Here is a 27,936-nt window from a genome sequence, read left to right as displayed (position 1 = left end):
ACGCAGTGGGATCTCTGGGCCGGATGTCTGCCCGCTCTCCACCCCAGGCTCCAGCAGCTGCCCCAGCCACTCCTTTCTCCGAGAAGCATCGTCTTTGTCAGTAAAACAGAAAATAATGTCAGCCCGGATGGAGAAGGCTAATAAAAGCGATAATAAATGACTCAGAGGGTGGAAAACTACTCGGGAACTGCCAAAGTGTAAGAACAGAGACGTGATGTGTTTACTTTCGGGCTATCTCCTTGATCCCTTTTTCCATACTGATGTTTCCCCTTCTAAATACGTGAGTTATTTTTATGCAAATAGTGTTCAAGGACCACAGCGTTCCAGGCCACCGTTAACACAGTAATTTATAACCCGAGTCACATCCCTGTATGCACTGAACTGCATACAGACCTCGCATTAGCAAAAACCACACATATGACAGAAACAGCCATATGAGGAGTTAAGGCATGAATAGGAAATTGCTCCCAGAAGCAGCAAGGACAGCAGAGTGTTCTTGTGGCTCAGTTCTCAGCGCTCTGAGAACTGGGAGACTCCATGGCCACCATGTGTGTTCAAGTCAGTGGTATAGGTAGGGCTGGTAAGGCTGTCCTAGGACCCAGGGCAGGGCATAGGAGAGGTGACAGGCACGGCAGGATGGGATGCCTCGAAGGAGCAAACTCCACAGTCAAGTCCAAGATGGTGGCAGTTCACAGGGCTGGAAATGGAGGTGTGAAACCAAGTGGGGCGGGGTGCAGTCACCAGCAGTGGCTTCCTAAAAAGTCCAAGGCTAAGTGTGTGGGTACACTGGGTGCTGAGTGCCTAATTTATTTTTTTAGGTTTTTTTTTTAATGTTTATTTATTTTTGAGAGAGACACAGAGCACAAGCAGGGGAGGGGCAGAGACAGAGGGAGACATAGACTCCGAAGCAGGCTCCAGGCTCCGAGCTGTCAGCACAGAGCCCGACAGGGGGCTCAAACTCACAAACCGGGAGATCATGACCTGAGCCAAAGTCAGATGCTTAACTGATTGAGCCACCCAGGTGCCCCCGGGGTTGCAGTGGATTTAATCTTTGTTTGACAGGTTGGTTAGTTGGTTGCTCATTCGGTAGATTGGTTAGTGGGTCAGTTGATTTGGTCAGTTGGGTAGTTTCTTTGATTGGCTAGTTAGGTTTTGTTTGGGAGTGTTTAGCAAAGGAATGCTTTCTTCTAATAAAAAAAAAAAAAAGACAAATCACGCAAGGAAATGCAGTAGAGGGGAGCTGTCCTGGCTGTATGCAGACGGCACTAATCCCTCCCGGGCACATTTTTGTCCTTCTTAACCGGGTGCAAAGCCTGAGATGCAAGTCTGTTCCCCCAGAAGCACCACATCACAGCCCAGAAACCAAAATGTTTTTTGCTGCCACTTAGGTGAACAAGGTGATTGCCCCCCCCACCCCCACCGGCCCTTCCGGAGTCAAGGACCCCACTCAGAGTGGAGCCGGGTGAAAACATCACCTGTGCAGCCCCCGTGAGGGCTTCTAGGTCATCTGGGAGGTCTGTTCCATGTTTCTCCGGACAAAGTCCCTTGCTTGTTCTTCTGTCTAGAGGAAGGGAGTGTTGCTAGTTCCGTGGGTGAGTCTTAGGGAGCAGGCCGCTAGGAAGTGGTCACAGGTGAGTGAGTTAAAATTCTTGAACACCTGCTGGGAATGACCGACCACCAAGGTCCCCCCGCATATCCTCCTGGGAGAGGCAGGGGGCCAGGGCCCGGTTGGGGTGGGCCGCTCCTCCTAAGAGGGCCTCATTCTCCTCACCAGCTCCAGGCCATGAAGGCTCATGTTATTCTGCCCTACTTCCCTCTTCCTCCTTATGTATTTCTAGCTGCTTTCCTAGTTTTCCCCTCTGTCTCCTACAGAAGCTTCCATCCCGCTAATGAGAACGAGGAATCTCTCACTTCCTTTTTGTTCTCTGACGGGAAGGCCAGCCCCGTGTGTGCCTCAGGCGGGAGAGGTGCCTCCCTCTTGCCTTGTGGGTCTGAGAGGAATCCTTTTGGTTTTCACTTCCGGTGGCACATTTGGTGGGTGTCTCCACAGGGGCCCCTTGGCCAGCCCCGGCCAGTACCAAGTGCATCTTGCCATGGATGTTCCAATCCCGTGGGGTCACCCGTCTGCTGTGGGTCAGGGCAGAAGGCCCATAGGAAGGGGGAGACTGAGTGCCCTGCCCGGGCCAGGGCCCCATATTTATATTCCACTGAAAAAAAAGGTGGGCTCTGTAAATTATGTAGTCGTCCTGAGGATCAATAGGCAAACTTGAATTTTAAGTGTTCTATCCCAGTTCGCAGCCCATAGGTGAACTTGATGCTTGCGCCCAGGTAGATAACTGAGATCACAGGTGTCCTGAGCAGAGTGACTCCAGCAGAACCGGGAGCTTCTGGTCTCAAGGCTGTGTCCCCTGAAGTGCGTTCCACCGAATGTGAGTCATGCGGTGTGTTAATTAACTGTGGTCAAGTCAGTCTGTGAAATGTGCAGAACTTCTCGGCCTTTAAAGCGTTAACGTGCCCTGGGACCTCACGAGTGCCATATAGCATGGAGTGCCTCCCAACACAGCCTTCAGGCCCTTTTTGTGCTGAATCTAACACCTGCACCAGCATTCTGAGAAGCCCATTTTTGAAGGTGGTATTTAAATACTGATCCCAAGTAGAAAAAGAAATTTGGGGGATCCTAACGTAAAAAGAGAAGCACTTGGTGGCAAACGGTGAGCCTAATGGTAGGAAAAGTAGAGCAAAGGCAAAGAGGAGGGTGAAAGGAGCTGGGTCCCGGTCCCCCAGCAGAGGGATGATACAGATGACTCCTGCTTGGTGCAGACGACAGTGCCAGCCAAGTCCCTGAGAACAGACAGGAGCAATGGGATAGTTCAATGTCTTGACCATCTCTGGATGCCTTGTTAAGCTGAACGGGGTCCTCTGATAAATCTCTGACCTTCTTCGGGATAATTCCATCGCTCAAGAGGGAAAGAAAATACCTAAAAGTGGTGCTCTTTGACGAATAAGGAAACACAGTTTCGTGGGTGAAGGTTGCAGAGACACCAGGGAAACCGACCAAGTCCTCCTGAAGGCTGTTGAAAGGGAAACAGATGGCAGGCAGATCATTTGAGTTGAGCCCTTTGGCCCTAGGCCAATCGTGAGAATCGCAACCAGAGAGAAACTGGATGGGAGAAAAGAGCCCCTTTACAAGCTCAACCAAACAACTCCAAATCCTGAGTAATGAACGCAATAGAAATTTATAGGACCTGGATGAAGAAAAATTTTAGAATCCGCCTGAGACTCAACAGCATAAAAGTGTCAGTCCTCCCCACCTTCATTTACGAGTGTAATGCTATTCCAGCTAAAATTAGGTTTGTTTTGGAAGTGGGCAAGAAAACTCGGAGAAAGGAGAATGCGCTGGACCTAGCGGTTCTGGAGGTTAAATATGCAGTGAAGCCTCAGGGATCGAAGCAGTGTGGTACCGACACATGTTTGGACAGAAGAGCGATCGAATGTAGAACATCCTCAAGTGGACCTAAACCCAAGGAACCTTAGTATATGCTAAACGTGGCGTCTTGTCTAAGTGAAAAAAAGGTGAACTATTTAGTCAGTGATGTTGGGACAACAGGGGAGCCATGTAGCAGAAAAGGTGACTCAACCACCTCTGTAAGCCTAGCTAAATTCCAAATCGAATTTAGGTGTAAAATCCAAAATTTTATGGGTAGTCCATAAAAATATTGGGTAATCCTTTTACGACCCGTCTCACTGTGATAATCATCAAAGGAAAGACTAATAAGTTTTAGATTAAGCTACATTTTTTTTAAAGCCTAAGGTCTAGTCCTTGGCCAAACAATAAATAAATAAAATAAAAATCACCATAGACAGAGTGGGAAAAAAACCAACTTGACAAACTAGGGAAACTATTTGCGATTCTCATGAGAGGCAAAGAGTTTTCAGCTCCTTAATAAAGAGCCCTCATAGAGCCATAAAAGCAACAACTCACTAGAAAAAAAATGTGCAAAGTATATGACGAGCAGTTCATAGGAAAGGCCTATAAATGTATCCGAAAAATGCTTAATCCCACTCCTGATGAGAGAAATGTAAATTAAAACTGGTTTTTTTACCTGAAAGATTAACAGAGAAAAATAAATGAATAAAAATATTTGATAATACACGACGCGTGGCAAGATTGTGAGGAAACAGTACATTGACACATTGCTGGTGGAGTGTAGATTCGTAAACCTCATGCGAGGCGCCCTGTAGAGTAGTGTCTATCAGAATCACAAATGCCAAGTCGCTTCGACCGAGTGCTTCACTTGTAGGAATGTATGTTACAAGTAAGCATGGATCATGAGGTATGAACAAGGTATCACTGCAGCATTGTTTGTAATTAGGTAAAGATTAGAAATAACGTAGGGGCACCTGGGTGGCTCAGTTGGGTGAGCGTCCGGCTTCGGCTCGGGTCATGATCTCGCGGTTCGTGAGTTCGAGCCCCACGTCGGGCTCTGTGTTGACAGCTCAGAGCCTGGATCCTGTTTCGGATTCTGTGTCTCCCTCTCTCTCTGCTCCTCCCCTGCTTGTGTGCTCTCTCTCTCGCTCGCTCTCTGTCTCTCAAAAATAAATAAACATTTTAAAAATTAAAAAAAAAATAATGTAAAATATTTGCCAGTGGGGGACTAGCTAAAGAGGTACAAGCTTACAGTGGCATTCTATTCACTACTGAACTGTAGATAAAGAGCAGGTGGTGGCTCAGTCAGTTAAGCATCTGACTTCAGCTCAGGGCATGATCTCACGGTTCTTGGGTTCGAGCCCCATGTCAGGCTCTGTGCTGATGGCTCAGAGCCTGGAGTCTGCTTCAGATTGTTTGTCTCCTTCTCTCTCTGCCCCTCCCCTGCTTCTGTGCTGTCTCTCTCTCTCTCTCTCTCTCTCTCTCTCTCTCTCTCTAAAATAAATAACCATTAAAAAATATTTTTTTTAAAAAACAGGTGTTCCCACCCCTGCCAGCCAAAGCCACTTTCAATTTCCTTCCAACCCATTCTCTTTCTGACCTCAGTTTCCCGTCGTCTACTCTTTCTCATTCAATAAAATGCTACCACAGATGAATGAATTTGACACTTATTTCAAGCGTTTTCACAGATACTAGCCCTGCTTCTGTTTGCCAGCATGGGGAGAACAGCTGTAATTCTTATACAGCAAAGATCTGATGGTTTGATGATACCCCGGTGTAAGTGAGAGTGAGCAGAATTTGGCAGTCTCAAATGCTGTGGTGACAGGGTAGATTGGTACAATAATTTTGGAGGACAATTTGACGATATCTATTGAAATTTTGAATGCCCATTTGCCAATTGATTCTGCTTCTAGAAGTTGATCCTGTTGATACCTGCATTTATAAGGACGTTCAGTGTATGTTATTTATCTTGGCTCTAGGGATTTGGGGTCAATGTTGAATGACAGCAGGAAAAAAGGTCCTAATGCCATGTCTGTCAGTGGCTCATCTCTACCCACAATGCAAGCTAGTCTTTGTAGCTAGCATTCCCGTTGGATTACTGATTTTACAGCAAGAGAAGAAACACCAACTGCTGGTCATGCAGTTAAAAAGAAGAGTCCTACCGATGGAAACCAAAGCCCCTTCCCTAAATTCAATCCTGTCTTCTTTCAAAGTACAGTCTAGAACACTAGTTCCCTGGTGATGATAATGTGGTACCCAGGGTGTTAAACTCATGACTATAGCCAAGAGATTCATCCTGGGTATATTCCATTTGACCTAATTGACTGAAGAAATTTACTTGAGGAAAAATAATTGAAGAGACAGAGGAAGAAAAGAAATTAGTTTTTACTGTAAAACACTGAAGCAAAAATTAAAAGACAGGGTAGCATGGGGTGCATGTTGTTTTAAAATAAAGCCCCAAGTTCTTTGATATTCTTCCTTTGAAGAGGTGGAGCTCAATTTTCCCACCCTTAGGTATGGGTTGGCCTTAGTGACTCTTCCAGTGAATGGAACGATAATGGAACTGATCGATGGTGGGTGACTAGGTCATCAGAGACATTATGGCCTCCTCCTTTCTTTGTCTTGGATCTTTTCCTCTGGGGAAAGTCCGCTGCCCTGTTTTGTGAAGACACTCGGGTGGCCTGTGGAGGAGAAAGACCCCCTTGGCAAGCAGTTGAGGCCTCCTGCCAGCCCCTGCTGACATCTTGATGGCAAATACATGTGAGCCTCTGAACCGGAAACACCCATGAAACCACTCCCAAATTCTTTAAGCTGCTAAGTTTGGGGGTGACTTGTAAGGTGGCAACAGCAATCTAATACAAAGATGATCTCGCTGTCCATGGGTTCGAGCCTTGCTTTGGGCTCTGTGCTGACAGCTCAGAGCCTGGAGCCTGCTTCGGATTCTGTGTCTCCCTCTCTCTGTGCCCCTCTTCCGCACTCTCTCTGCCTCTCTGTCTCAAAAATAAATAAACATTTAAAAATTAAAAATAAGTTATAATTAAATAAAATGAATAGAGGAGCCAAGAACAGGAATATGACCATCCAGGGCACTGTCTATTGAGCTCAGAGCTCCAAAAACCAAAAGAAAAAAAGAAAGAAAAGAAAATAGGAGAGGCACATAACCAAGGCTGGATGCCAGATAAGGGCACGAATAACCCCCAGGATGAGCTAAGCCTTGTGAAAGATGTCAGGTACAAGACTATTTTTGGTTTTGAGTGAGAACGTAACAAGAAAGGTTCATGTCGTCACTGCTAAGGGGAGATGGCAGGATGCTAATTGGTGACAGACAGAAAGTAGAACTGCTTTCCTGTTATGGCCCTACTGCTTCTTATGTGTGCAATTTTTAAGCTCTGCTTGTACTTGGGCCTCTTAGCTTCTCCCATTTTCCAAGCCAGGCAAAGGCTGCTCCTGATTTGGAGCAACACTGACAAGCTCAGGAGGTACCCAGGTGATTCCCCTTTGTGTAGCTCTCTGGGTTGGTTGACTTGTGCAAAGAATGGCCTTGGTTGTTTCATTTTGTTTTCTTTTCTTTGTTTGGCTTAATGCTGCGGGACTATTACATTTGGCCTGCCCCTGTTCCTTTGGGTTGGTTGCCCCCTTTATGCTTTTGGCCCCTTCAGAGTCAAAATGTGTGCTTTCTGTATTCTTGAATAGTGTTCACACTCTCCTCTGGTCTCAAAACTCATTCTGGACCTCATTTCAGCCTTTGAGCAGCTTCATCTGACCTGCCGGGTCAACTGTGAGTCCCTCCACTGCACCCTGGCCTCTTCTTTCCAGAGGCCACCAGCAGTGCAGGTACGGATTTCACCCTTCAGGTACCAAACCGTTGGGGAGAAGTATGTCACCATCTTTCCCAGTCCAGGAAGTATAGTCTTCAAATGGAGTAAGAAAAGTGAGGCACAAAGTGTATGAGGAAGGAGTTAAAACTCTAAGAAAGGAGGCAAGATTGAAGAAGTACACTTAACCATTCAAAATATCCTCAAGTCTTTGGGCCCAAGTTAATTCTATCCCAGGGTAGTGAAACACCTTGCCAACATGATTGTGCAAGCTGTTATAAGATGAGGAAAGACACTGGAAGATCATTCCTCAGTTTTCCAAATGATAGAAAAGAAAACTCTTTACCAAATAGGTGTAATGTTGACTCATGGTAAAACTCACGAATGAATTATTTTTTTTAATGTTTTTATTTATTTTTGAAGGAGAGAGAGACAGAGCATGAGCGGGGAAGGAGCATAGAGAGAGGGAGACAGAGAATTTGAAGCAGGCTCCAGGCTCTAAGCTGTCAGCACAGAGCCTGATGCGGGGCTCGAACTCATGAACTGTGAGATCGTGACCTGAGCCAAAGTCGGACGCTTAACCGACTGAGCCACCCAGGTGCCCCACGAATGAATTATTAAATGCTTTGTGAGCACTTTAACAAGAAGGGAATAACTAGTAACCACCATGGTTCATTTATAAAAACATGCCAAATGAGCTGTGGAATCTTGGTCAACAGGTTTTATTTATTTTTTGGTTTTTTTGAGTAAAGTTGACACACAGTGCTATATTAGTTTCAGATGTCCAACATAGTGATTGGACAACTCTATACAGTGTGCTATACTCACCACAAATGTAGCCACCACCTGTCACCATACAATGCTATTACAATACATTCACTATATTCCCTATCCTGTGCCTTTTATTCCCGTGACCTACTCATTCTGTAACTGAAAGCCTGTATCTCCCACCTCTTTTCACCCATTTTTCCCATCCCCCACCATCCTTCCCTCTGGCAACCATCAGTTTGTTCTCTGTATTTATAGGTCTGATTCTGCATTTTGTTTGTTTGTTTGCTTGTTTTAGATTCTATATGTGAATGACATCATATGGTGCTTGTCTTTCTCAGTCTGATTTATTTGACTTAGCATAATACCCTGTAGGTCCATCCATGTTGTCACACATGGCAAGATATCATCCTTTTTATGGCTGTGTAATATTCCACTGTGTGTGTGTGTGTGTGTGTGTGTGTGTGTGTGTGTGATCTTCCTTATCCACTTTATTGATGGACACTTAGGTTGCTTCCATATCTTGGCTATTGTAAATAATGCTGCAATAAACATAGGGGTGCATATATCTTTTTGAATTAGTGTTTTCATTTTCTTTGGGTAAGTAATGGAACTATTAGATCGTATGGTAATTCTATTTGTAATTTTTTGAGGAACCTCGATACCATTTTCCACAGTGGCTATACCAATTTTTATTGCTACCAACAGTTCCCACAGGTTCCCTTTTGTCTATATCCTTGCCAACACTTGTTATTTCTTATCTTTTTTTTATTTTAGCCATTCTCAGAGTTGTAAGGTGATATCTCTTTGTGTGTTTGATACATATTTCCCTGTTGATTATTAATATTGAGCATCTTTTCACATGCCTGTTAGCCATCTGTACGTCTTCTTTGGAAAAAAATGTCTATTTATGTTTTAGTTGATCATTGTCAACCTGGAGAGAGATATCCAATGCTCAACACCTTTGAACTATCCTATTCATTAATTTTGTAGTAACTAAGAGGTATAGATGTGGTAAAAGTCTATTATCCTATGGTAATTTGTTTTACATAATGTATTTAAATGTCATAATTATTTTAAAACTTCTGCTTTGTGAAAGACACAGTTAAGATGATGAAATGACAAGCCACAGACTGGGAGAAAATATTTGCAGAATATCTGATAAAGAATCAGCATCCAAATGTAAAAAGAACTTCTGTAGTTCAACAATAGGATCATCTCTCACACATGAGGAATGACTATTCTCAAAACAAACACACAAAAAAATGAGACAGAAAAATTAAAAGTGTTGGCCAGGATGTGGAGAAAGTGGAACACTTGTGTACTGTTAGTTGGGAATGTAAAATGGCACATCCTTTATGGGAAACCAGTGATGGCTCCCTAAAAATAGAATGACTGTGTGATCTATCATTCTTCCTTCTGGGAAGATACCCAAGAAAATTGACAGCAGGACTTTTCAAAGATATTTGTAAACCCATGTTCATAGCAGCATGATTCACAATAGCCAGGGGTGGAAGAAACCCAACTGTCCACTGATAGATGAATGGATAAGCAAAATGTGGTATATCCATACAGTGGAATATTATTCAGCCTTAAAAAGGAAGGAAACTCTTTGTTTCTTTGAAATTTTATTTAAATTCTAGTTAGTTAATGTGTAGTGTAATATCGGTTTCAGGAGTAGAATTTAGTGATTCATCACTTACATACAGCACCTAGTGCTCATCATAACAAGTACCCTGTTTAATACCCATCACCCGTCTAGCCCATCCCCCACCCACCTCCCTCCATCAACCCTCAGTTTGTTCTCTATAGTTAAGAGTTCCTTATGGTTTGCTTCCCTCTCCCTCTTTTTTTTCCTTCCCATGTATTTGTTTTGTTTCTTAAATTCCACATATGAGTGAAATCATGGTGTTTGTCTTTCTCTGACACTGTAGCCCCATCTACGTTGTTACAAATGGCAAGGTTTCACTCATTTTTATGGTTGAGTAATATTCCGTTGTGTATATGTACCACATCTTCTTTATCTATTCATCAGTTGGTGGACATTTGGGATCTTTCCATAGTTTGTCTCTTGTTGATAATGCTGCTATAAACATCGGGGTGCATGTGCCCCTTATAATCTATATTGCTGTATCAAAAAGGATGGAAAGTATGACACATGCTACAACCTGAATAAACCTTGAGGATGTTCTGCTAAGTGAAATTAGCCAATCATAGAATGACAACTACTCTATGATCCCACTTACATTATATAGTTAGAGTAGTCAACTTCATAGAGAGTAGAATGGTGGTTTCCGGGGATTAGGAAAGGGAGCAATTGGGAGTTACTCTTTGATGGGTATGAGTGACAGTTTTATAAGATGAAAGAGCTAGAGAGATAGATGGGTGGTGATGGTTGCACAACATTATGAATATATTTATTACCACTGAGTTACACACTTAACAGTGGTTAAGATGGTAAATTTTATGTATATTTCACAACAAAAACATCAAAAAAAAAACCAGTAGAAAAATCCAATGAAAAAGTGGACAAAAGAAACAAAAAGGCAGGTCACCAAAGAAGGTATAGAGATGGCAGTTAAGGATATGAAAAGTTGCTCAACATGATACACGTCAGGGACTTGCAAATTCAAACAACAACAGGATATCACTACGTTCATGTTCGAATGGCTAAAATCAAAACCCTGACAACAGCAAATGCTGACAAGGATGTGGGGGAACAGGAACTCTCATTCACGGCCGGGGAAAATGCAAAATAGTACAGCCGGCGAAAAGCCAGCCCAAACAGTACTTTGGAAGGCAGTTTGGCAGTTTCTTACAAAACCAAACTTACTCTTACCATGTGACCCAGCAGTTCTGCTCTTCAGTATTTACTCATAAGGAGAACACTTAGGTCCACAGAACAGTCTTCACAGGAACGTTTACAGCAGCTTTATTCATCATCGCCAAAACTTGGAAGCAAACAAAGTGCCCTTCTCCGACATGAGGGAACCTGAAATGTATGCTGCTAAGTGTAAGAAGTCCATCTGGAAAAGCTGCGTGCTGTGATTTCAACTATAGAACATTCTGGAAAAGGCAGTACAGATAGAGCAAAAATACATATCTGTGTTTGGGGATGGGGGAGGTGGGTGGGAGAAAAAATAGGTGAAGCACAGGTGTTTTAGGGCAGTGAAAACGATTTCATATGATAGTGTAATAGGGGATAACGTCACATTATGCATTTGTGAAAAACAAAAGAAACCCTGTGTAATACAGAGTGAACTCCAGTTTAAAATATGGACTTTTGGGGCGCCTGGGTGGCGCAGTCGGTTGAGCGTCCGACTTCAGCCAGGTCATGATCTCGCGGTCCGTGAGTTCGAGCCCCGCATCAGGCTCTGGGCTGATGGCTCGGAGCCTGGAGCCTGTTTCCAATTCTGTGTCTCCCTCTCTCTCTGCCCCTCCCCCGTTCATGCTCTGTCTCTCTCTGTCCCAAAAATAAATAAACGTTAAAAAAAAAAATTTTTTTTAAATAAAATATGGACTTTAGTTTAATAATAATGCATTAATACTGGTTCTTCCGTTGTAACTAACGTACCACCAGTGCAAGATGTTAATAATGGAGGGGGCGGAGACTACATGGGAACTCAGTACTTTTGCTCAGTTCCTCTGTAAACCTAAACCTGCTCTGAAAAAATAAAGTCTGTCCATTTTTCAATGTCCAAATTGAAAAGTAGAGACAATATTTGGTGGGCAACTTTTGTGAAAAACGAAACCAAAAATTATGAAACTCAGCTCTCTCAAAATGAATTTATAATTGCATCAGTGAATTCGAATGAACCAGAAGTGAATCAAGTAATCAAGTTTTGGGGGGTGATGGAAATGGTCTTTAGCTCGATACTGATGATACTATCATGGCTGTGTAAACCAATCAAAAATCAGGGATTTTTACGACTTAAAATGCATGCATTGTACGGTCTGTAAATTATATTCCGTGACGTCAGTGTTTTCAGAGGTGAGTGATTTGGCATGGAATTGCTACCCCAGAATTGTATGAAAGTGGTGGATGTCATCCTTCACTTCATGTTTGACTTGTGCTGAGTGATCCTGAAAAGGATTATTTTCATCAGAGCCTTATCGGTTCTTCACAAATCTCCTCTAAATATCCTAATATTCAATCCATTGTCTTTTAAGCCCTCTTTCAAGTCCTTGCATCTGTCAATCATCATCCCCTTTAGTTGCCAAGCCCTCTAACCCCGCTGACCCTCATTGGCCAGTGGCGTAGTGTATGACCTCGTCTGTTCTCCAGCATCGCTCCCATGGAGGGACTGTTGGTTTGTTTTGCTTTGGGGATTCACTTTGGTGAACTCAGTTTGGTTTTGCCATTCACTTCGTAAGTAATCGCCCTGTAACTGCACTCAGCAGAAGATAGACAGGGATGTTGAATCAAAGGATGTGCACAGATGCCAGCGTGGAATGGGGGAAGATGTTTGAGTAGGAAATATTTTTATGTCGCCCTGGAGTTGGTGCAGTAGGGAACGGTTTCATGTTAGGATGATTTTTGCTTTCCCCTACAACTTTGGAACTGCAGAGAGAGCAATAATAAAGGTGTGGAAAGGCCTGAGTAAAATGGAATGCATTAAAAAAATTTTTTTTAATGTTTATTTATTTTTGAGAGAGACAGAGATGGAATGCGAGTGGGTTAGGGGCAGAGAGAGAGGGAGACACAGAATCGGAAGCAGGCTCCAGGCTCTGAGCTGTCAGCACTGAGCCCGACACGGGGCTCGAACTCACTAGCCGTGAGATCATGACCGGAGCCGAAGTCGGACGCTCAACCGACGGAGCCACCCAGGCGCCCCCAGGATGCATTTTTTCATCAAATATGTAGATGAAACACGAGTGGATGGCCCTGTCGGGATTCAAAAAAGATATTGGCAAGCTGGAAAGGATCCGCGTAAACCATCAAAAGGAGATTTAATACACGTTGCCTATTATCCCTAATCTCAGTTTAAAACGCTCGTTTCAAGGGTTTTCACTTTAAATTATACCTGTGGCTTTTTGCACCTGTGTTGACAGGGCACGTCTTGCTTTTAGTTGGTGTCCAGATGAAGGCAAGCCAGCAGCCTCAGACAGCTCCATAAGAGGCTCATGTCATGTCCTTCTTGTCTGGGCTAATTAACATAGCCCGTCTTGACTGGCAGAGACAGGAGTCACGCTGCATTCTGCACCGATGGGACCGTGTGGGATAATGTGTGCTCTTCTGGGCTCCACACTGTCAGAGGGGTTTTGATACATTATCATGTCCAGAGGAGTTGAAGGGGATAATAGCAGAGGGGGTGGGGACCGGAAGCCATTTCAACGGTTGACAGAACTGAGAATAGTTGTCCCGGACAAAGCAAGACTTCAGAGAGCTTGATAGCTGCCTTCAAATTGAAAAAGAATTCTAGCATTTTGCTGTAGGACAAGATGACCTCTAAGTGTTCGTCCCCCTGGAAGATTCTGATTCCTACTGTTGTGTTAAACCTTCACTTTAAAAGACCTCGTCTCGTACATTCTGTTTCTTCCTGCAGTATTCCGTGGCAGCCTTAAACAAAAGCATATTATCCCTGCAGGTTGGTAGCAAGCTAATCACTTCCCACCTCCCATTAGCTAATTGAAACCAACGATAATAAGAGGGAACGAAAGAGGGTTTTTATTCAATGCAAGCTGCCGCACACATAACTGAGCTTCTAAGTACAGTTCTAGAATGCTTTCTCCAGATGCAGGCTGGGGGTGCTCCGGCTTCTCTGGGGCAGGGTTCCTTCAGCATAAAGAAGCCATCTCCTGATTTGTGCTGACACCCTTGTCTCGGCAGAGTTTGAGCTATTTTTATTCTCTGGCGGTTGTGTGTCTATTAGCCAAGACAGCTATAATCAGTGATATCTTTGTTTGGATGCTGATGCTCTTACCCAGTGAAATCATAGCCTCGGCACAGCTAAGTCTTATTAATTCAGGCACCTTTAGTTGAGAATTAATGTTGGCAGAGATTGAACCGCAGTATCTTGAGTTACTCCTGAAGGAAAAGTTTGCTGAAGAAATGGATAGTGTATGTAAGTGGGGAGGAAGGGCAGTGTCTCACCTCTGTGAAAAATAATGAACAGTTTTTTCCATCTGTCCTCCATCTACTTGAAATTAGTTGGTACGATACTTAGGTATTCTCTCTTCTGTACCTCTGGCTCTTTAGGACCCATTCCTGTGTCTGGCCAGTTCTTTGAGTTTGGTGTATCAAAGAATCACCCGGGGAACTGGTTAAAATGCTGATTCCAAGCCTCCATACCTAGACATTCTAAGTCCTGCCCAGTGCGGACCTGGGGCTCTGAATTTATACCAAATGCTCCAGGGGATTCCACATTGCGTAAACAGCTGCTGTGTGGCCTCAAAAGCAAAAATCCGCCCTGCCATTCTTTAATATGCTCTCACTTAAAGAGAAAGATCTGGGGCACCTGGGTGGCTCAGTCGGTTAAGCATCGGACATCCGCTCAGGTCATGATCTCACAGTTCGGGAGTTCAAGCCCCGTGTCGGGGTCTGGAGCCTGTTTCGGTTTCTGTGTCTCCCTCTCTCTCTCTCTCTGCCCCACGTCCTCTCACGCTCTGTCTTTCTCTCTCTCAAAAGTAAATAAACATTAAAAAAGAAAAAAAATCTGGGGCGCCTGGGTGGCGCCGTCGGTTAAGCGTCCGACTTCAGCCAGGTCACGATCTCGTGGTCCAGGAGTTCGAGCCCCGCGTCGGGCTCTGGGCTGATGGCTCAGAGCCTGGAGCCTGTTTCCGATTCTGTGTCTCCCTCTCTCTCTGCCCCTCCCCCATTCATGCTCTGTCTCTCTCTGTCCCAAAAATAAATAAACGTTGGAAAAAAAAATTTTTTTAAAAAAAGGAAAAAGAAAGAAAAAAAAAAGAAAAAAAATCTACCGGTTTAGGGCAAAGGACTGAAGTTCTCCTGTGTAATTCAGAAATGAGTTCCGTAATAACCATCTGGAGTTAAGGTAAAAGACACTGGGGTTTTGTGGTTTGTCACCTGTGAGTTCTGCTCAGGAGCCCAGAAAACCCGCTGGATGGAGGTTTTGGTCTCTGACTCCAGTGTCCTCCAGTTTGGAGTTTGGATGGTGAGGTCTAACTAGCCTAGGCTGCAGGATAAAACTCTAGTGTCGCGGCTTGGCATATGGAATGCAGGTATCTGAGCACGATGGGCAGTTCGCTTAACCTTTGGGAGCCTGGACTTTTTCACCTACTGAGATGGGGAAACAAATCATCTGACCCTAGTAAGGCAACTGTGAGACTTGGATGTGTTTATGAGTAAGCACGTGGCTCATGGGAGGCACCGACCACATTAGCTCCTCATTGCTCCTTTCCCCTGTGCTACGATTATCCAAGAACAGAATGAGGTGCTTGACTGGGCTTCTCTGTGCTTGCTTCTCGTCCTTGTAGCCTTACATATGCACAACAGGCTTCCCAGCAGAGGGAAGAATGTGCAAATCAGAACCTCAGTATGGGTAAACTTTTCCTTTTTTTGTTTTTAAAGATTTTTTTTTTCAACGTTTATTTATTTTTGGGACAGAGAGAGACAGAGCATGAACGGGGGAGGGGCAGAGAGAGAGGGAGACACAGAATCAGAAACAGGCTCCAGGCTCTGAGCCATCAGCCATCAGCCCAGAGCCTGACGCGGGGCTCAAACTCACAGACCGCGAGATCGTGACCTGGCTGAAGTCGGACGCTTAACCGACTGCGCCACCCAGGCGCCCCTCCTTTTTTTGTTTTAACATGAGGCTAAACCAAGAAACATGGAAGGTTTATGGAGTGAAATTCTTTTTCTCTTTAAAATGAAAGTACAGGAAAACCTGGTTTGCGAGCATAATTCGTTCCGGAAACATGCTTGTCATCCAGGGCACTTCTACGTCAAAACGAAGTTCGAGAACTGCTGGCTCAGTTGGCGATCATGTGACATTCGGCCTCACGTACTACTGGTATTGCAAGACATTGCTCGTTTATCAAGTTAAATTTATTAGAAACGTTTGCTCGTCTTGTGGAACACTCGCAGAACAAGCTACTCGCAATCCAAGGTTTTACTGTCACTGTATCACCTAAAGTTTGGCTACCACAATGCCAAACAGGCCTTGCTGCTGGTAAACCACTCAGGCTGCCTCCCGTACCCTCTGATCCCCATGGTGATCCTGCTGGTAGGGCTCAGGTGTTGCTGTTTGGGGACACTGCCATACCCACCTTCAAGGATGTGCATGGATAAATAAGCAAAACTTAAAGGATTTAACTAGTGTCATCGAGCCAGCAGGTCTGAGACTCCAATCTGGGTTTGCAGGTGAGAAATCCTATGCCCTTACGTCGTCAGGACATTGACATCTCTCCAGCCTGTCAGCGACCCCACCCCCACCCCCAGGGACTGTCCCCTGGCTGGGTAAGGAGGAGGCTCTTGGCATTCAGTGTTTACTTAGCACATACTGTGCGGCAAGCTCTGTGTTAAGTGCTGGAGGTTAAAGTGATGGCTAAGTCAAAGATCAACTGTCAAGGCATTCGGTGAGGGGGTTAGCACCAGGCACACCCACTGTGGCACTGACTCCATTTGTGTCTGGCAAGGGACTTAGTCTTCGGAGCATTGGTTTTCTTACCTGGGAGATGGGATTCACGGGACTGACATTACAGGGTCATTTGCTGTGACACTCGGAAGTAATTTGAGACGAAATTCATTAATAAAAAGTGCCTATCAAAGCCCTACCCAGTGGGCGTGGAACTCTAGAATTGGTGGGGGAGGGGGCGTTGTGAGGGCAGCTTTTCAGGTGTGGCACTTCTCGCAGGAGAAGAAAACGGCTCCGCTTCCTTCCAGGTGAGCTGTCCTCATTATTCCCCTCTTGGTCCTCGGGAGGTCCTCTGGCATTTATTTTGGCAGAGTCAGGACTCGAGTGTGCCAAATGTATCCTCTCTTGTGCCCAGCCCAGCCGCTCATTTCCTGTGGGCAAGCTGTGACGTGCAACAGCTTCCAGAACAAGGTTCTGGTTGTGGCTTTGGGGCCGAGGGTATGACCCTCAGCAGTGCCAAAGCATGGGCTCTGACCCCCACCTTCTTCTCACCCCTCCCCCAGCCCCCAGGCGGGGGTAGGACTCCACCTGCTTTAGGGAAACAGAACTGTTTGTGTTGTAATATTTAGTTAGTCGAATTGAGGTCAGTTTTTATTAGGCAAACAGCTATTTGACTAATGGGTTCGACCTTGGAGTGAAGAACAGGCTGCTTACATTTCCTGGTTGCCATAGTTCTGGGTTACAGTTTGTATCTGGAACAGGTGTGCTCCCGGTTATGGGCCTTTGCATTTGGTTACCTTGCTGATGGGATCAGATACACACACGCAGGCAAACATACAGGATTGCTGGTGAAATACAAGATCTGCTAGGTACAATAACTCAGATGATTGATCCTGTCTGCCCTGCTCACTGTGCAGAATGCTGCCTGCAGGGCCAGGCCGGGTGAGCTCCTTTGGAGACAGGGAAGAGACACAAAGAGGCACAGGGGGAAAATCCCAGAGTCGGGTGCTAGAAGTTAGGGGAGGTTTCAGTGCCACTGAGAGTGAGGTGTGCTTGGAAGAGAGAAAGACGAGCCCAGGTGGCTCAGCCGGTTGAATGTTCGACTCTTGGTTTCAGTTCAGGTCATGATCTCATGGTTTGTGAGATCGAGCCCCACATTGGGCTCTGTGTTGAGACCGTGAAGCCTGCTTGGGATTCTCTCTCTCTCCTTCTCTCTCTGCTCCCCCTCCCTCGAAATAAATAAATAAACATTTTTTTAAAAAAAAAGGAAGGAAAATTTTCAAAGAAGAAAAATGTGAACGAGAGCTGGAAGAATTTAAAAGGGAACAAATTTTGTATTGTTAAAATGTGCATACCACCCAAACAATCTACAGGTTCAGTGCAATCCCTATCAAAATACTGACAGCATGTTTCACAGAACTAGAACAAATAATCCTGAAATTTGTATGGAGCCACAAGAGAATTTTAATTTCTCAGGGTCATCGGTTGGTATGCAGCATAAACCCTCTGTTTCAGCTCGCATGTGAGACCTTGAGTAAAATTTATCTTGCTTGATTCTGTGTTATTTAAAAAATAACCACAATGCCATTGCCATACCTAAAATGATTAGTAATTCCTTAACTGTATCAAATATCCAGGCAGTGTTTTGATCTATAGTCACTTTCTCCATCCTCACTCAGTTTACTTGTTGAAAAGTTAGCATCGTTCATTCTGCAGAGGATTTTGTCTGTGATAACTTGACTACTTCAACCTGCACCATCCCTGCTTTTTGTTTTAGTTTCTAATAAATGGATGACATCACGGGTCACTCACCTCATTCTGCTTCTCATCTCATTTTACCCCTCTCCTCATTCCTTCTGACCCTGTCCTCATCCCCTCATCCCCTTCCAGGAGCTCACTCCCCTTCATTCTTGATTGACAACCATGACCATCTACATAACTTTCCAGGCCCAGTGCAAAATGAAAACACAGGGCCCCTTGTTCAAAAAGTATGAAGAACTCCAAGACTGTAAGAATAGGGCATTAAAGCTGTATGAGGCCCTCCTGGTCCTGGGGGGGCCTGTGTGCCTACACAGGTAATGCTCATGAAGCCAGTCCTTTCTACACCCCATCCCGGACCCTTACTCTGTCCCTAACTCCATCCCATCCCCCATGAAGATGAGCTCACTGCTCTGAGAAAAAAGCAGAAGACGGGAAAAATTGCTCATACTCCATGAGCTACAGATAGTAGAGCGATGGAGAGAGCACGTTCAACATAAGTACGTTTAAAATAAGCAAAGAGGGGCGCCTGGGTGGCTCAGTTGGTTAAGCATCCAACTCTTGATTTCAGCTTGGGTTGTGATCTCACGGTCGTTGGATTGAGCCCCGCATTGGGCTCTGTGCGGAGCATGGAGCCTGCTTGGGATTCTTTCTTCCTCTCTCTCTGCCCCTCTCCTGCTCATGTTCTCTCTCCCTCAAAATAAATAAATATTAAAAAAATAAAAAGTAAGAAAAGAGATAAAGGAAGAAATATAATCTATCTAACAACAGATATGGTGGGAAGAGTAATATCACTCCCAAAGTTGTCCATATCCTGATTCCTAGAACCTGTGAATACGTTCCATGACATTGCAGAAGAGACTTTGTGGATGTGGTTATCCTTAAGAACCTTGAGATGAAGACAGCATCCTGGATTATCTGCATCCTGGATGTGTCTGCCCGGGTCCTTAAAATTGGAAGAGACAAACAAGGAGTGAGCAGAAGTGAGAGGACAGAAGAAGAGACGGGAGAGATTTGAAGTGTGAAAGGGATTTGACCTACTTTTGATGGCTTTGAAGATGGAGGAAGGGGACACACCGAAGAGCGGGGCAGCTTGTGCAAGCTGGAAACAGGCCTTAGCTTACAGCCAGCAGGGAAATGGGGACCTCAGCCTTACAAACTAAGGAACTGAATTCAGCGAACAACCCAAATGAGCAAGGAAATGGATTCTTCCTCAGAGCTTCCAGAAAGGAACACAGCCCTGTGGACATCTTGATTTTAGCCCAGTAAGAGCTGTATCAGACTTCTGAGCTACAGAACTGTAAGAGAATTTGTGGTGCTGAAGCCTTTGCTTATAGTGATATATTACAACAATAATAGAAAACTGACACAGCACATTTTTAAAAGACAGGCTTGGAAAAGCACCAAGCAAAATCTATAAATAAAATGTGTAATAATTGAAAACTTAATCAACAGATTAAAAAGTAGATGATACTTGGCTGAAGAGGAAACATAAGTTCAAGGGAAGTCTGAAGAATGTACTAAGAATGCAGCACAGAAGGATGGGAAGAAAGAAACCACGGATGCACAGAGACATTGGTAATAATTATTGACTACAAAAAAAAAAACATGGAGGATAAAAATGAAGCGGAACTAAAGTACTGAATTATAATAACATGTAAAATAAAAGTGAGGAATTTCAGAGGGAAATTAGATAGTCTATAGTCCTTTTCTTCTTCAAGAGAAAGCTAGAGATGTTGATAAACTTTTTTAGACTTGAGAAAAATACAAGGTTGTATTTTCTTGCTAAAAATTTAAAAAGTTCCATATATATATATGGACATCAATCCATCAAAACATAGGAAAGGAGAAAGAGAAATGAAAACCATAAGCCCAATAAGATGGTAGAAGTCAATCCAGACATACCACTAATTACACTATTTACAGTAACAGATTAAGTTGGTCTACTAGGCATAGTGACTAAAGTTAGATTTTTAAAACTCAGCTATATGCTATTTCAGAAGAGGTGAAGTCACATACTTGGAGCTTATGTAGAACATTATAAGTGGAGAGTTCCTCAGGACTGCTGTTTGCATAGGAGAATGGATTACGACCCCAGAGACAAATGGCCTTCAGGAAGGGCCTCCATGTGGACCAAGTAGCTGTCCACCCTCAAGGGTCACCTACCTGGCTCCACAGTGGGGAACGTCCAGCAAGCTAGGAATCCCTCCAAAGACCACCATAGCAGACAGGAGCTGTGATCCCCACCAGGATCTCTTCCATAATACCCTAGAGCAAGGAGATTGTTCACAAATCAGAGTTTCAGTCTTTCTCTCTCCAGTTTCTTTTTTAGAAACATCAGTCATGACTTCTGTTTTGGCAGTATAATGTTGATATCCTGAAAAACCTTCCAAATGAAAATGATGCTGGATAACACTTTTTTAAAAAACACTTTTTAAATGAAGACTCTAAAACCGCACTGACAGCAAGAATCCAGAGTGATAGATGAACCTTTGACACACCCATAGCCTTGAGGACATGACTGTGAACTTCCATCCTGACAGTCCTGTGGGGCTCAAGGGTAAGGAAACCAATTTGGGTTGGTTGTGCATGGCCAGGAAGGACTTAAGTAGGTCATAAAGTGAAGATTGGTCAATTTGGCTACATTATAATTAAGAATAACCCTTCATTAAGAATAAATTGGGAGAAAAACATTAGCAACACAAATGATTGACAAGGGACTAATATCCAGAACATCATTCACCATGCTCCTTCCTATCTGATGTCTACGCTCCCGGTGGATTCAGGGATGCTGGAGGACCTTCGCCTTCCGTCTCCTCAAGGACATCACCCCAGCAGTTGCCCTCACTCTCTCCTGCTAACCAACTTCTGTCTGTTGGTGGAGCATTCCTGTCAGCCAATTATAACATGATAGCGCTAAGAATTTAAAAAATACTCTTGACCAGGCACCACCTCATTAGTCTCTCTGAATACAGCAAACTCACCTGAAGAGTAGTGTATACTCGCTGACTCCTTTTTCCTCTTAAACCCTCATTACTACCAGTAAGCTCTCATCAAAGGCATATGCTGCCAAATCCAGTGGTCGTTCTCAGTTCTGGTCTCCCTTAACCTATTACCTGATGACTCCTCCCTCCAGAAACACTTTCTTCCCCTGGCTTCTGGGACATCACACTCTATGTCCTTCTCTTTCTACCCTGGCTATTCCTTCCCAGGCTGCTTTACTGGTTCTTCCTGCCCCCTGACCTCTGAACAGTCCAGGCCTGGTGCCCATCCTCTGTCCTCAGCTCTACAATATCTATGTTCACTCATTGGCAGGGGGAGGGTGTTTTCCAGTCTCAGGTCTGCAGGATGAAGACTCCTAAAAGTATGGCCTCAGCTGGGACCTCTTTTGTGAATTCCAGCACATACAACCAACTACCTAGTCAACATCTTCCCTCGGATAGCTAAAAGACCTCTCCAATGTAACACGTCAAAAATTAAAAGCCTTAATCACGCCCCCTATCTGTTCTTTCCATGGTCTCACTCCATCTCAAGTTACAATAACATTATCCTTGCTGCTACTGAGGCAAAAAATCTCAGCATTTGTCCTTGATGCCCCTCTTTCCCTCATGCCCCATCCAACCCACCAGGGATCCTCTTGACTGCACTTCAGTGATGTATCTAGAAACTGACTACTTCTCACCACCCCCACCATGTCCACCCCAGACATCATTCTCTCTCCCCAGATCACTGAGTTAGCCTCTGGACAGTTTTCTGTTCTCCTTTCCATGCCTGACTGCAGTCTGTTCTCCACACAGCACAGAGTGAGCCCTTCCAGACACGAGTCCTATTGTCACTCCTGTATTCAGACCCCTGCAGTGACCTCCCAAGTCACTCAGAATAAAAGACAAAGTCTGCAACCCTATGATCAAGGCCCTGATCCCTCTCGCACCTCATCCTGGCTTTCCCTCCTGGCCTTTCAGCACCACACATACTCCAGCCTTTTTGTTTCTTGAACCTGGCATGCGTGCTCCTGCCTCCCCGGTCTCTGCTCGTCATTTTCCTTCTTGCTAGGAGTGTCTCCCCAGGCATCTGCACAGCTTACTCTCCTAACAGGTCTCTGCTCCAATGTCACCCCCTCCGCGAGGCTCTTCCTGACTCCCTATCTCTCTCACTCTGCTCCTTTTTCTCTGTAGTATTCAGAAGTCTCTGGTGCACTCTATATTTACTCATGTGTTTGCTTGTTTATTCCCTCTACTAGGACGCATGAGTAGAGAGGCTTTGTTGCATACACTGCTACTGCTGTATCCCAGAACCTACAATAGAGCCTGGCAGAGAATAGGCATTCAGTTTTTTAAAATTATGGTAAAATATACATTACATAAATTTTACCATCGTAACCATTTTTAATTGTACAGGTCAATGGCCTTAAGTACCTCACAGTGTTGTGCGACCATCACCCCCATCCATCTCCAGAACTTTTTCATCTTCCCAAACTGAAACTCTGTCCCCATGGAACACTAACTCCCATTTCCCCTCCCCCAGCCCCTGGCCACCATTCTATTTTCTGTTTCTGTGTATTTGACTACTCTAGGTACATCATACCAGTGGAATGATACAGTATTTGTCTTTTCATGACAGACTTATTTCCCTTAGCAATATGCCTCTCGTCTCTTGTTTTCCACTTAGCACTATGCATAATTAATGTTATAACCTCAAGTTTCATCCATGTTGTCACATGTGTCAGAATTTCCTTCCTTTTTAAGGCTGAATATTCCATTGTGTGTATATACCACATTTCGTTTACACATTCTTCTGTCAACAGACATGAGGTTCCTTCTACATTTTGGCTATTGTGAATGATGCTGTCATGTGCAAAAGCTTCTGTGAGACCCTGTTTTTAATCCTTTTGGATATATACATGAAACAGAGGTGCCCGGCTGCTCAGTGTGACATATGCATGGATTTGCTGAATCATATGGTAATTCCGTTTTTAACTTTCTGAGGAATGGCCATACTGTTTTCCATAGTGGCAGCACCATGTTACGTGTCTACCAAAAATATTTTCTCCCATTCTTTAATTGCCTTTTCACTCTGTTGATTGTGTCCTTTGATGCACAGAAGGTTTTTTATATTGATGTTAGTCCAGTTTATCTAATTTTTTCTTTTGTTGCCTTTGGTGTGATATCCAAGAAATCATTGCCAAATCCAATGTCATGAGGCTTTTTTTCCTTCTCTGTTTTCTTCTACAAGTTGGACAGTTTTAGCTATTACGTTTAGGTCTTTGGATCATTTTGAGTTAATTTTTGCGTATGGTGTAAGGTATGGATCCAAATTCATTCTTTTGCATGTCATTTCCCAATACCATTTGTTGAAGAGACTCACTTCCGCCACTGGATCTTGGGAGCCCTGTCAAAAATCACTTGACCACATATGCTAGGATTTTGGGGGGACTGTTTTGATTTTAGTTCTATGTGTCTGTCTTTATATGAGTATCACACTATTTTGATTACTGTAGCTTTATAATAATTTGAAATCAAAAGTGTGAGACTTACAATTTTGCTCTTTTTCAAAATTGTTTTGGCTATCTGGCATCCCTTGAATATGAATTTTAAGATGACTTTTTTTATTTCCTAGAGTGTTCTCTAGGAAATGAGTAGAGAGGCTTTGTTTTGTACACTGCTCTATCCCAGAACCTATGATAGAGCCTGGCAGAGAATAGGCATTCAATTTTTTTTAAATTATGGTAAAATATACATTACATAAACTTTACCATCTTAACCGTTTCGTATTTGTCAACTCTGGTTCTTTTTCTGTTCCCTTGTTTTTAAATCAAACTTAAATACATTTAAATATCTCGAATATTATCAAAAAATACAAAAGAAAATGAACAAAGAATTTAACCTGCATGCTATGGAAGAGAAAACACATAGGCCAATAAACATATGAAATATAGGAGCCTTGTATAGTAATCTAGGAACTTCACATGAAAACCAGTGGGAGATGCGTTTTGTGCCCCACTGGATTCTCAAAAAATATCAGGGGAAGAGAGAATGTGCAACATGTTGAACTCATATTCACTGTTGGAAGAAGGATAAAAATCTTCGACCTTATCTACATCTACATACCTATGACCTAGCGATTCCATTCCTAGACTTATGCCCTAGAGAAACGTTTGCACTTGAGTCCAAATAAACTATACTGAAAAAGTTTCATGCTATGAAACTGCTAGCACCAGAAAACAACCCAAATACCCCAGCAGGAGCATGGAAGGAATCTGTGGTATAAGCACATGGTAGAATGCTATATAGTAGTGAAAAGTGAGTGAAATTCAGCATTAGACATCTCCAGGATGACTCTTCAGGGCATGATGTTAGACGAAAAAGAAAAAAGGCAAATCACAGAAGAGTATAGTAGGTGTTATTCCACTAATGTGAGGTTTAAAGCATGTGAAACTAAGCTGCATAGAAATATATAGGGATGACAGACACAGGATATCAGACATCTGCTAGGGGAAAGGAAGGATACATGACATAGAAGGGTGGGAGGTTTGGAGTTACTGGAAATGTTCTGATTTTTTCTATTGAGAAATCCACTCTTACTGGGGTTCCCTTGTATATAACTTCTCTCTTCTCTTCCTATTCTTTTTTTTTTTAATTTTTTTTCAACGTTTATTTATTTATTTTTGGGACAGAGAGAGACAGAGCATGAACGGGGGAGGGGCAGAGAGAGAGGGAGACACAGAATCAGAAACAGGCTCCAGGCTCTGAGCCATCAGCCCAGAGCCTGACGCGGGGCTCGAACTCACGGACCGCGAGATCGTGACCTGGCTGAAGTCAGACGCTTAACCAACTGCGCCACCCAGGCTCCCCATCTTCTCTTCCTATTCTTAAAATTCTTTCTTTGTCTATGGTTTTTAACAAGTTAATAATAATGTGGCTTGGTGTAACCTTATTGGTGTTCAAACTCTTTGGGGTTCATTGGGCCTCATGGATCTGGATGTCCATTTTTCTCCCTAGATGTGGGAAGTTTTTAGCCACTATTGCTTTAGATATGCTCTCTGTCCCTTTTTCTTTCTCTTCTCCTTCTGGAATTCCCGTAATGTGAATATTGTTTCTTCTTATTGTGTCCCATAATTCCTTAGGCTTTCTTCAGTCTTTTTCATTCCTCTTCTCTTTTTGCTCCCTGGACTGGATAATTTCCAATGTCCTATCCTCCAGGTCACTGATTGTTTCTTTTGCATGGTCCAGTCTGCTTTTGAAATTCCCTATTGAATTCTTCAGTTCAATTTTTGTATTTTTCAACTCTGATTTTTGGTTTTGTTTTTGATGGTTGATGGTTGCGATCTCCTTGTCAAACTTCTCGTTTTGTTCATGCACTGTGTTCCTAGTTTCATTTAGTTGCCTGTCTGTGTTTTCTTAGAATTATTCATAATTGTTTACCTGATAGTTCCTAGATCTTCATTTCTTTCGGGTTAGTAATTGGAGCTTTATTACTTTCTTTTGGTGGTGTCATATTTACCCTGTTTTCCATGACCATTGATTCTGTACATTGCTTTCTGCACATTTGAGTAATCAGGTTCCTCTTCCAGACTTTACAGGTTTGCTTTGTTAGAGACACAGCTCTTCACCTGTCAGCTCAATTTGGGTTTCTGAGTGTTTCTGCTGATAATGTCCTTGGCTGGTGGGGCCTGCTGTATGGTCCATTTTGGGGCAAGGCAAGTGTTCGAGCTCTGAGGATGAGGATAGGGGGGTTGTGCCACTGGCTGAGAACCATTGGGTAGGACTGCTGGTTTGGTTCCCTGCACAACTGAGACTGTAGGATGGGCTCCGTGGCTGCCTGGATTCCTTGATCCGACTCACTAGATGGTCAGAACTGGGTAACATGTTCAGTAGTAAAAGGGAGGATGAATTAGCTGCCCTGCCCTGGCAGGGCAGCAAGATGAGACCTAGGGCCTGTACATCTCATTGTTTGGTGACCTGAATCAGGCCTGAACATACACTAAATCCCTTGGTCAGGTGAGACCACAAGTTTTGCTCTGCAGATGGGAGAAGCCACAGGCTGTGCTCTGTGTTCAAGGGCCACCGTGTGTAGGGCTGTTGAATGGGCTTCACAGCTTTCCATGTGTTCTGGTGACGTTTCCTGGTCAGACCAGCTGAAGGCTGCATTCAGCAATGAGTGGGGCTACAAATTAGATTCCCTGCCTGGGCACAGTAGGAGAAACAACCCCAAAGCTAGTAAACATGCTTTATTTGTTGTCTTAAGGCAACCCATACCCCAGGTTCCCTGACCAAACAGGGCCACGGGCTTCCAGATGTCTTTGCCAGCCCCTCTTCTCCAAGAATGCTCAGAGCCACAGTGGTAGGGTTGTGTCCCAGCCTCCTTGCCTGGGTGGGTGGGGGGAGAGGTCACTCCAGGCTGATCTCAATTTCCCAAATGGGCTCTCCAGGTGGGAGAACCGGGGGCTACCTTTAGCCTTAGCTATGAATGAATTCCCCTTCCTGAATATAGCACTCCATGCCTGTTACTGGCTTTGCTCTGGGGGTAATCAGCTCTACCCACCCCCTTGCCCCAACACCTCTGGGCTCAGGGCCTACAGGGTGCACCTGGACTCTAGGGCTAGCAAAACTCTTCATCTGAGAATCTAAATCAGGCAGATCTGGACCCTACCAAGTTGCCTGGTCAGAGTGCACCCCGTGACTTGGTTCTGCAAATAATCACAGCTGCTCTTTGGGGTCACTACTTGGGCAATGCAGTTGTGAAATCCATCTGCCAAGATCCATGTGGTGGTTGTTGTAAGCTCCTCCCCATTTCTGTGTCAGACTCCCAATGACTGAGCCCCACATTCCAGTGCAGTCCCCATAGTGCAAGATCAGACTAGGGGCCTCCACAGAGAAATCCACAGTACTGTGGAGGGGCTAGATGCCCCCCAACCCTGGATTCTCTTTTTCCACTGGAAGAACCCTAGGCTCAGGGGAGACCTCTCTATATGGTGCTGTGCTGTTCTGGGGAGGGGCAATGCGGTCAATACCTTGGCTCTGAGATACAGGGAGGTGCTTCGGCCTTACCTCCATGTTCTGGGATCCTCGCAGAGGTGTTCTGTTCTTGAATAATTGTTAGTTCTTCTTGTGATAGGGACCAAAGTCAAGAATGACGTACGTTGCTATGTTGGTGATAGCAGAAATGTTCTAGCCCTTAAACTGATTGTTGAGCAGTCTGTTATTTGCCCTATGTATGTTGTAAATATTTTCTTCTACAGATCTAATGAGTTCAAGAACAACAATCCCACTGTAAACAGTTGGATTGAGACATTTGACAGAACTATTTCCTGTATGGAGCTATTAACAGGAATAATGAAAGGCCCTCACCCTTCCTACATCTAGAAGAGGTTAGAGCAGATCCCCAAAACCATGATTGCTGAGACCCAGCATTTTGAGGGGCTCCTACACAGGCAAAGTGGGAAGAAACCAGAGTGGAACACAAAAGGTCCACCAAGTGGCACATCTTCTGGTGTCCTCATCTTCAAGTTCAGGGCAAGCCCTCGCTGCCCTTTTACATTCCTAAAACTGGCACCCCCTGGTGAGTTCAGAGCATCCTGCATCCCTAACCTTCACTTCTTCATTTAAGTGCATACACCTATGCCCATTTTCAC

The 27,936-nt window shown here is 44.2% G+C and overlaps 1 protein-coding gene across 2 annotated transcripts in view; it reads left to right on the top strand.

The window, feature by feature from the left end:
* The window catches only part of SLC35F3 (solute carrier family 35 member F3), a 400,268-nt gene that overhangs the window by 311,325 nt on the left and 61,007 nt on the right, over window positions 1–27,936 (top strand). The window lies entirely within an intron of this gene.

The sequence above is a fragment of the Prionailurus viverrinus genome, chromosome D2, assembly GCF_022837055.1.
Source record: "Prionailurus viverrinus isolate Anna chromosome D2, UM_Priviv_1.0, whole genome shotgun sequence".
NCBI lineage: Eukaryota > Metazoa > Chordata > Mammalia > Carnivora > Felidae > Prionailurus > Prionailurus viverrinus.
This window is presented reverse-complemented; position numbering and strand designations above follow the sequence as displayed.